This window comes from Varroa destructor, unplaced genomic scaffold, assembly GCF_002443255.2.
Source record: "Varroa destructor unplaced genomic scaffold, Vdes_3.0 BEIS01000003.1, whole genome shotgun sequence".
Lineage (NCBI taxonomy): Eukaryota > Metazoa > Arthropoda > Arachnida > Mesostigmata > Varroidae > Varroa > Varroa destructor.
The window spans coordinates 54,955,884-54,965,136 of NW_019211456.1; the positions used below are offsets into that span (position 1 = coordinate 54,955,884).

Consider the following 9,253-nt stretch of genomic DNA (forward strand, 5'->3'; position numbering starts at 1 on the left):
CTGCAGATTTCCAGCTGTTTTACAGAGAATAAAAGAAATTAAGAAAACCTAACATAGGTAGACGAAAATCAAGCTGGGTTCCTCGAAAACTTATCATGGGTTTGTCTAAGTATCGTTTGGAGAATCTCTTAACATCTCATAACATGACTTTTATGAGCATGAACCGAATGAGCCGGACATAGACGGAGCAACACGCTAATAATATAATTCGTAGATGTATTGTTCTTACACAGCTAATTGATGTTGAAAATCGGCGTTAGTGACCAAATATTGGAACATAAGTTCTATTGTACAAAAGTAAGGTATGCGTAGAGAAGCCATGTCATCAGGTCGACAATAGTAACATTCTCTGCATCATTTGCAAATTATTTACACGACCACAAGGAATCGCAAAGTAGTGATGCCATTATTGTTTTTTCACTTCTGCTCCAAGTCTACTTTAACCCCCTTTTTACGTACGTATATTTAGTATAATACTACGCGCTTTGTAAGGCAATCTCTGATTTTTTTTATCTACATATCTTTTACGTTTAACTATTACTGTTTTCTTCTGTTGCCCTTTGCTGCTTTTACATAACGAAAAGTCACCAATTGATGGTGCCACAGTTGTGAATACAACGGCGTTTGCCATCAGAACTGCTTGAAGCTCTTCTGATTGGTGATGATCATCGATGCTATTGCTACCGCCGCCATCTTTGCCGTGAGCGAACTGAACTAGTTGTTTCGCGCAAACAACAGGTTGACTTGCGACTTATTACCAAGGTTGCGAGTGTATGTGTTCTGTGGAAATAGATTAAAGGAGATTATCTAGAATTTAGCAAGTCTTTCCGCACCTGAACGTTGTTCAGGTTGAGCTGGTTCGTGAACACCTACACTTCAAGTAATGCCTTTCAGACGCGGACACAATCGCGTTGAAGTCACAACATCTAATAGCTTGCATGAACACAGGATATACATCTAAGAAAGCTTATACTTCTGCCTATTTAAGCGATTTATGTAATGGTCTTCTGTATCCACCGCCAATATCAATTAACAATAATTATAACATAGTTGATTTATTTTGTTATTACTTGGTTTCGAGAAACGAGATGTTGCTAAAGTAAAATGCAGTTTGTTACAGGCGATTAAAACAAACGCGTGTACTATTTACCAGCCACAAAAATAAATTTGACGGTCGCACTATTTTTTGCGGAGTGTTTTGCGAGAAATCTTGCATTTATTAAATTGCCGTATAATTGCCACTCTGTTGATGTAACTCGGGGCTGTTACTTTTTACCTAGAGATAATTTTAAAGCAGCGTTTATACCACTTTCTATAATTTCGGAGCCAAAAAAGTCAATTTCACAGGAGCTTTTAGCAATGAAGTTCTCCTGGTATTATTCGTATTCGGCATACTGGTGTTATTTATTAAGGTTAAACGTATGACTTACTGAAGATAGATGACCCTAGATGACCTATTACATTTTTAGCTTGGATGAAAATTCAGAAAACAACACCGGTCCGTATCGTCTTACATAAGACCCGTGCCATATCAACATATTTTATATACATTTTAAAAGGCTTATTATTAGATAAAGTAACGTGTAAGTATCAAGAAATAAAACTCACTGAATTTGAGTGTTTCTTATACAATGACAAAAGTGTGATATAAATTTGCTGATTCTGTAATATGAGATTCCTAAATGAAGCGGGATGTTCAGCGAAGCGCATGCTATATTTAAATCTTTCAACCATAAGTTTGAAAGTTTTAGATTAGAAAATAGAGTTTTTACTTTAGGTAATGTGAATTTGTCAAAAAGTAGACTGTTGCTCGTCTTTACCCTGAAAATACCTATCTGGTCTGATCCGGTGATACTTCACGTTTTAATTAGTGCTCGACCAGAGGTTACCACAAAGAATTACATCAACCTTTCGCTGGTTCCGATCAGTTGATTTCAAGGTCCGATTATGGCTCTCTAGACAACGATCTTCGAAAACACAATATTACTGTATGAAGCCACCACGGACTACTGTCAGCTCTTGTATACAGTATGCAAAATACAAACATTCCCATCTTTGTTCGACAACAGGAAGTTGCCCCGTTACTATTTTTACTAAAGATGAACTTGTGAACTGCCTCGTTTGTGATTTACCGAAAAAAAAAAAGGGTTATTTGATACTTTTCTCTGAACGTCAGTTTTTGTACGGGAGTTGGAAATATGAACATTTTTTGCATATAAATCTTTTCAGAAATTATAGAACGAAGATTTTCGAACAGGTCGCACGAGAAGGGTCAAGCTTCGTAAAATCAACAATAAATTCTCCTGGAAAAATATTTAGCCAGTCGCTAAAATCAAGGGTGCAGGACATTTCTGAAGAAATTTTTATTAGCCCGTAAAAAATCATCATGTAAGCCATCTTTTAGCAGCAGACGTACAAAAGCCCAGCCTGACATAAGTTCATACACTAGTAATACAAAAAATAACGGCTACCCCGTCGCTGCGCGATTTGTACCGCTTTTATTTCGTTTGCTTTTTAGAACAAGACCGTTGTTTTCCTTCAGTGGTGATTTCATCAACCTGACCTAATATGAATGTATTTGACTCTTTTTACACCCAACCTGACTTCAACTACACGTAGCTTGAGTGCAAATCTACGCTTCCCGAGATACTTTGTGTCCCGTTCCAATAATCAGTCACTCTGAGTCCAGCCTGCAACTTTGTTGAAGTTACACTGTCGCAGTGATACCGTTCTTCGTCTTTTTGAACTGGCAAGCTCATTACTTTTTTGTAAATAACCCACGATTTTGTCTCAACTAACCCATTCTCTTTCAAGATGATTAAAACGGAACGACTGGCCGGGCTTTGTTTCTTGCTCTAGTTGCAATTTGAAGGCAATTATTTGACTCATTGGTGTCTCCTCACTCTAATTTTAAACTATAACCTTGCTCGCGACACTAGTTTAAAATCTTACCTAACCTAAATCCTTTGCCTGTTATTAGGTAACCTTGCTCAGCGGGCAACCTCGCCACAAGATAAACTCACCGAATGATCGTGGTCAATGGTTTCCATAGGTGTCCGCCACACACCCTAATAGTCAACAGTACTGTTATCTGAAGATCAGGTTTACCAAAAATTAAGACTCTATAGAAAATTGGCAATAAAAGGGTAATGATCCCTGTGGAAGCAGCTCCAGGTACATAAGTTTTACTTGCACATTCGGCCTACAAAAATAAGCTTGCCCTGTAGTTTTCAATCATACACAAATATATTACTTAACTTTTCTTTAAAAATTTAGAAAAAAAACAAGAACCTTACCTTTCTGGCGAAACTTGTAATAATCCAGATACACCGCGGCATTTTTTTCGTTCCTCATTTCAGCTAATCAATGTCTCAACTTCGTCATTTTACCCTTAAATAGAAGAAATGGCAAAGCCTTTTTCGGAAATTTAATTTTGTGAGCTCGAGACAAATACCTTTTCTTTGGGCGACTTTGAATGATTAAAAATCATGTGACTCGATAAAGGTTAAACTTGCCTTAGTTAACACTACACCCTACGGGAAAAATAACTCATTTATAATACTATTTGATCCATAGACAAAATCTCAAGTGCAGCCCACACCAAAAATAAGCTGCACTAGTCTACAAAGAATCAATTTAAAGAGATCACACCATAAGACGGCCTAATCTTGATAGTCTATGATGCCACTCAAGAGACGTGTATACATATACTCAGTTCAAGTAGTAGAGGATACTGAAAGAGCTAGCTGGTGTATATACACATAGTTCTTCCGTAGCAGTTACTGACTTTCACCTATTCCGTCGTTTGCAGCTGTGCATTTTACTCAGCGGAATGTTCCAGGAATTCTTGTTGGAGTAATTCCGTTAAGCTGTTTTGATATAAGCAACTTAGATTAGCGTTGTCTTCGACCTCACATTAAGTTTAAAATACCTAGTTATGTTAATTTTGTTTCTTTGGTTCAGCCAGTCTACTATTTCGTCCTAGTGATTTCGTTACCTTGGTCCAGTAGTATTCTGTTGCAATGTTTGCTCTCTGCTCATCGTCTTACTCTGCTGAAATGGTCTTGCTTCCTTATTCGATTTTCTCAAAAACTTCTTAGCCTTGAGCTGCTAAGTCTATTTATAGCGATTGACTTATTCTCATTAATCATCATAACTGACGTCTGGAAAGACTGGGAGAACTTTATACACTAATAATGCTCAAGAACATCAAGACAGCCAGCAAGGACCTTCATGTGGTCTAGCTGCATCAAATAGATAGGACCACCTAACTCAAATGACCTGGCTGACAAGGCGAAGTAATTCTTGTCCACAACAATAGCAGAAGACGCATAACAACGGTCGTTTAATATGCTCTACAGAAGATGGTGAGGTTTTTCGCAGCTATTACATTCTCCAAACCTCGCACCTTAACACATTTCCTGATCACCGGTGAAACAAACTGGGGTACATCTGATATGAAGAATCTCACAACTGGCCTGACGAGTTCTTTAAAGACCTAAAGATCCCTGACGGGACATAATTCGTTGACAGATGAGACTAAGTCAGAAAATGACGATGAATCAATAATAAATGAATCTGTTACAAGCATTCAAATGGGGATGGACACACTTCGTTCTGTGTCAAGAGCTAGCCATCAAAACTACTGTTTTACTCATTTTCAAACGAAAAACTCAAAACATTTAAGCTATTTCCGATCGAACATGGGTCAGCCCACACCAAAACCACTATTTACTAATTCTCAGCTCCTGCCTTAAGTTTTATTTCAATCCATTAATTCCACGAACTGTCCGGAGGAGGTGATGGATGTTGTCGAATCAATTGGCATAGGATGCTTGTGTTAGGCTACCCACTATTATGGACGAGCAGGGCTCCTGAAAGAAGTGAGCCCGGCATATCAACTAAGTCTGTTGCTACCTCAAAGCTTGCCTGCCTTTTTTATTAATAACTTTCCTTGAATTCACTGTTTCTTGGAGTTATTATAATTTTTTATTTTATAAATTATAACTTATACATATATATATGTATAAACTATAGAAATTAATATAATAATTTCTTGGAATATACTGTACTACTTCCTGCATACCCTGCTGTAAGGCACGTATAACACGAGGGTTGCTAGGCGCTTCCTAAAGCTTCGTGTGATGCACTGTACCAGTGTGTGAATGGTGTTGTCCTCTAAATTTCTGTCACAGTGGGAACATTCTCTATCCATACATGCGGCCACGCCGTGATTGTTTTTTCTCTAAAATCCCTAATTGGATTGTGCCACGTATCTAATTTCTCCTTCCTGGTCTGCGCATTTTAACTAGAACGATCGGGGTGATGACGGTCGGATATGCCTGCATATCTCATAGTTTACATAGGAGCTACATATAACGCAGCAGGCTCGGGAGCTTTCATATGCTGCCTGCACTTGCGAGCGTTAGGTTCAAATATGTTTGCCACAACCTTGGTTAATGCTGACGATACTTTGTCAACTTTTGCTGAGCCTTGCCTTAGATGTAACGAGGTCCTCATGGCTTAATCTAGAAATACACTTAGATATCTAGCCATCTTAACTACTTTAACTCTTTTTTTCTGCAAACAGTCATTGCTATGTCGAGACATTTTCTTTCGACTTGAACATCGGATCGAAAGTCCACATCCGGGCAAAGAACTCAGGGTTTTCTCTGCAGGCACACGGGCACCAACAAGTACCGCTAGATCACTTACGTACGCAAAGAATTCGGCACTTAACGAAGGACCTTCGAACCTCGAAACCCCATTACTCTGTGCGATTCTATAGCAGAAACTTTAGAATGCCCTTCTTGTGGCACCCCAGATATAATCGTAAGGAAATTTGCTTTCGGTGATGATGAACCCTTCGCTTCCAGTAATTAGAGATTGTTCGTATCACATAACGTGGTTTGTCAAAATTAATTGCCACCCCGAGCGAAGGGCATTTTCTTCTGCACAGGGCCTAAATCGATTTATAACAACTGTTTTTATTTCTTTTGCAAGTGAGCTAGCAGACAGATGTGCTGATAAGAGCCTTTTACATCCAGGAATTACGATCACCTTTGCTCGCCTTCGTATATTCAGAAATTTTCTATACTGAGAGCTTCCATCGTGAATTTAGCAACAATACAGCAACTCCTTTAATATGAAATTCTTTAAAGGGTTATTTCGTCGTAATAGCCAGGCATTCCCTCTGAGACTAGCCTTTTGCCAGCTCTAATTCTTTTAGCTGCCGCTAATATCCCTTCAGGTTAGACTTTTAGAAATATCATTCCTTTCGTTAGCCTTTTGCACAAAGACACGCGGTCAACGTGTGGGTGGGAGGAATATAGCGACAAAGTAGTTGCCCTATTAACCTCATACGAACTCTCAACGTTTCTCTTGACGTGCATTTCAACCTATACCATTTTACATGGGGTACCCTCATGGATCGTTCTTAACTTCCTCCAAGAATTCACTCCAATTAACTTTCTTACTGAGCTAAATATACTTTTTCAATTTGTGCCTTACGACCCTATACTCCATTAAACTTGGTTTTGCTTCTTGTTATTCCTCTGTAGTCGTTATCCTTTTGAGGCTTTTTTTAGTCACGTAGCCCTCTCGTTCCGGTACCTTGTTCTAACTCGTTTCTTTCTTTTTTTTTTCTTTTTTATTATAATATTCACTAGATGCATCAATATTGCTGCGACTAGTTGTCGCAGTTCTTGTACTCATTTTGGGTAGCCTTTGTTGAGATTTCATTCATAGAATTGATGGTAACATCTTTTTCCCCGAAACAAAGATTTTCTCTGCCAGAGCCGAGACTGTCACTCGGCTGATACGGAATACCCAACATTGTGGTGCCCGCTCAAGCTAGAAAAAAATGAAAAAGTATGCTACTAGAGCTGAAAACAGTATAGATAATTTCTTGGAAGGTGCCGAAGGAATAGATTCTACAGTATTCTGTTTGAAGCGTTTGTTGTACTTAACATGGTTGTCTATTAATATGGAGGCCATTAATGTCAGACTAATATCATTGGCATTAGACCAACATAATCGGTGCCACAACGGATCCAACAAAGATAAGCAGGACACAATGACAGACATGAGTCCTTTTTTAAGACCTTTCGAACCCTGCAAATGTTTGCTATAGGTTTAGCTAGTTTAAGCTTCAATTGATGTATGCAGCAACGCAGCTAGAGAGCTGGCCTAGTTCTAAAAGGGACAGCCTTGTATATACAACTAGAGCTAATGGTAAGATGATATAATAAATAATTTGGATTTAGTGTCCGTCTAACTTCGTCGGCATAGTCTTTTGAGGTTTTGAGGCGAATCCATTTTACTCCTTCCCCATTACAGGACAATTCTTGAATGACTTATTCATGTTTAGCGCCCGTCTCGCCTAGCTTCCTTTGGGTGAATGCTTATTGCTAAAACTTTACTTGCTTTCTTGACTTGAAATCGAATCTCAAAAGCTTGGTCAGTACCGTCAACCACTACAAAGCTACTATCGTCTTTTCTTTTTGTGCCGTCAAGTCGCCCCACCCGGCTCCTTTCTTTTTTGGCGCCCACACAAACTCTGTAATAGACTTTACTCTAGTAACCCCATTTATTCATGATCCCGACTGCCTGCACTGTCTCCGAAACAACTGAGTTGGTACTGAGTTTCCTCTCCTATAACCTGTTTCTAGAGTAAAATCACTAAGGCGTATCTATTAATTTAATCTCATGATTACGGACCTATCATTGGATTTTAACAGGCGCGTGCATAGAATTTTGCATTAATCTTGATCCTTAAGCTAATCTGCTTTCACTGTTCGTAAACCATTCATAGCAAGTAACAGCTAACCGCTAAATGGAAGGACCTAATTTATCAAGTTACTATCAGCTGTCTTTGTGGTAGTTCGTAAAAATACGAGACATAGATTGTTGTTAGCTGACAACTCTAGTCATTATCCAGCTCCATCCTAAGTCCACTATGGGCTTTAGAGTTAATTATGTGGAATGGCAAAATATTATTATTGCTCAGTACTGCTTTAAGAACCTGTCGATTGAATCAACTTGCGAATGTTAGTAAGGTTGTTAAAAGTCCTAGATAAATAGTCATTTGATGTCTTGCTTTTGTTCAATGTGTCTTTCGTTTTAAACTTCTTTGGACTTTTCCCAATAATCTCTATTGTACCAGTGAGATTTGAACCATCTTTGGTGTGGTATTCAGACAGCACTTATTGGATAAGACTGATTTAGAAGAATATGAGAATACGGCAATAACAGCAATTAATAAAATGAGATAGATTATCTGAAGCATCTGATGGGCCATGTCGCCCACTTACTCGCTAAGAAGATACTACAGCGGATAGAAAGAGTTTAAAGGCTAATCAAGATCAGAGCAAACAAAAAGTGTTACCCTAAGTTACCGTCACGCTGTTTTGATGCTTTTTGTTTATAATTTTACGGGAGATATGCTGAACCCAAGACAAAGCAACTCTTTTGGTATAGTATTATAATGGATATTTCCACGTACCGGCATTCTGTTGTCGCGGTAGTTCCCTGTATGGAAGTCGTATTGTGTTCGACGCAATTTGACGGGATAATTAGCTCAGAGGATGCATGACTCTTAGATCCAAATCTGTCGGCATGTTTTGCAAAAAACACATGTCGTTCTACAATGGGTTAATGATAGGGAGTGGGTTTTCTTGACGTTGACGTGTCGTCTTACAGCGGATATTTTAGACAATCTAATGCTACGATATTCGTACGTCATCCTAATTGTCCAACGCGCAGAACGATTGTCTTTCCAATCTTTCTGCCACTTCGATCCACGATCTCAACATCCATAATCTTTAATAAGCTAGTTTTTGCAGCTTCCATATGGGATGAATGGAATCAGAGTGTCAATTGCTCCTAATTATTACTATACCAATGTAAACGATTTTCTTTGTTCTTCACTTCTGGAGCTTCAGACCTTTCATACAGTCCGAATCGAAATTGTCCTAATGTCTATATAGCAGCAATACGACCAAAGTGCTACTCTCTTAGCTGTCATCATTTCCACCTGTTTTCTACTGACGGTCTAGCCGGGCTGCAACTCCTAGCATCAAGTTCGCATTGCAAGTCGGGACTAGGCTATTGAACACGGCTGTACAACGATCACTCTATGCGTCCATCTTGCTCGTTCGTTCATGCCTCTAAGATATGAGTGCGGGGTAAGGATCGAATAGATAGAGTTCCGTACAGTAAACAGACTGTCTTCTCTTACGTCGTGTCCGGTGTG

The 9,253-nt window shown here is 38.9% G+C and overlaps 1 long non-coding RNA gene across 6 annotated transcripts in view; it reads right to left on the reverse strand.

The window, feature by feature from the left end:
- Positions 1 to 3,672, reverse strand: part of LOC111248004 (uncharacterized) — a 113,110-nt gene extending 109,438 nt beyond the window's left edge. For 3 of the 6 annotated variants that reach the window (XR_015322635.1, XR_015322642.1, XR_015322641.1), the window contains exons 1-2: positions 3,297 to 3,666; positions 3,024 to 3,091 (exon numbers count right to left, since the gene is read on the reverse strand). This is a non-coding gene — a long non-coding RNA (uncharacterized LOC111248004). Of the gene's footprint in view, positions 1 to 66; positions 781 to 3,023; positions 3,092 to 3,296 lie in introns of those variants that run through there. The other 3 variants (XR_015322640.1, XR_015322639.1, XR_015322634.1) reach the window with 3 other exon arrangements.
- Positions 3,673 to 9,253: the final 5,581 nt, after the last annotated feature.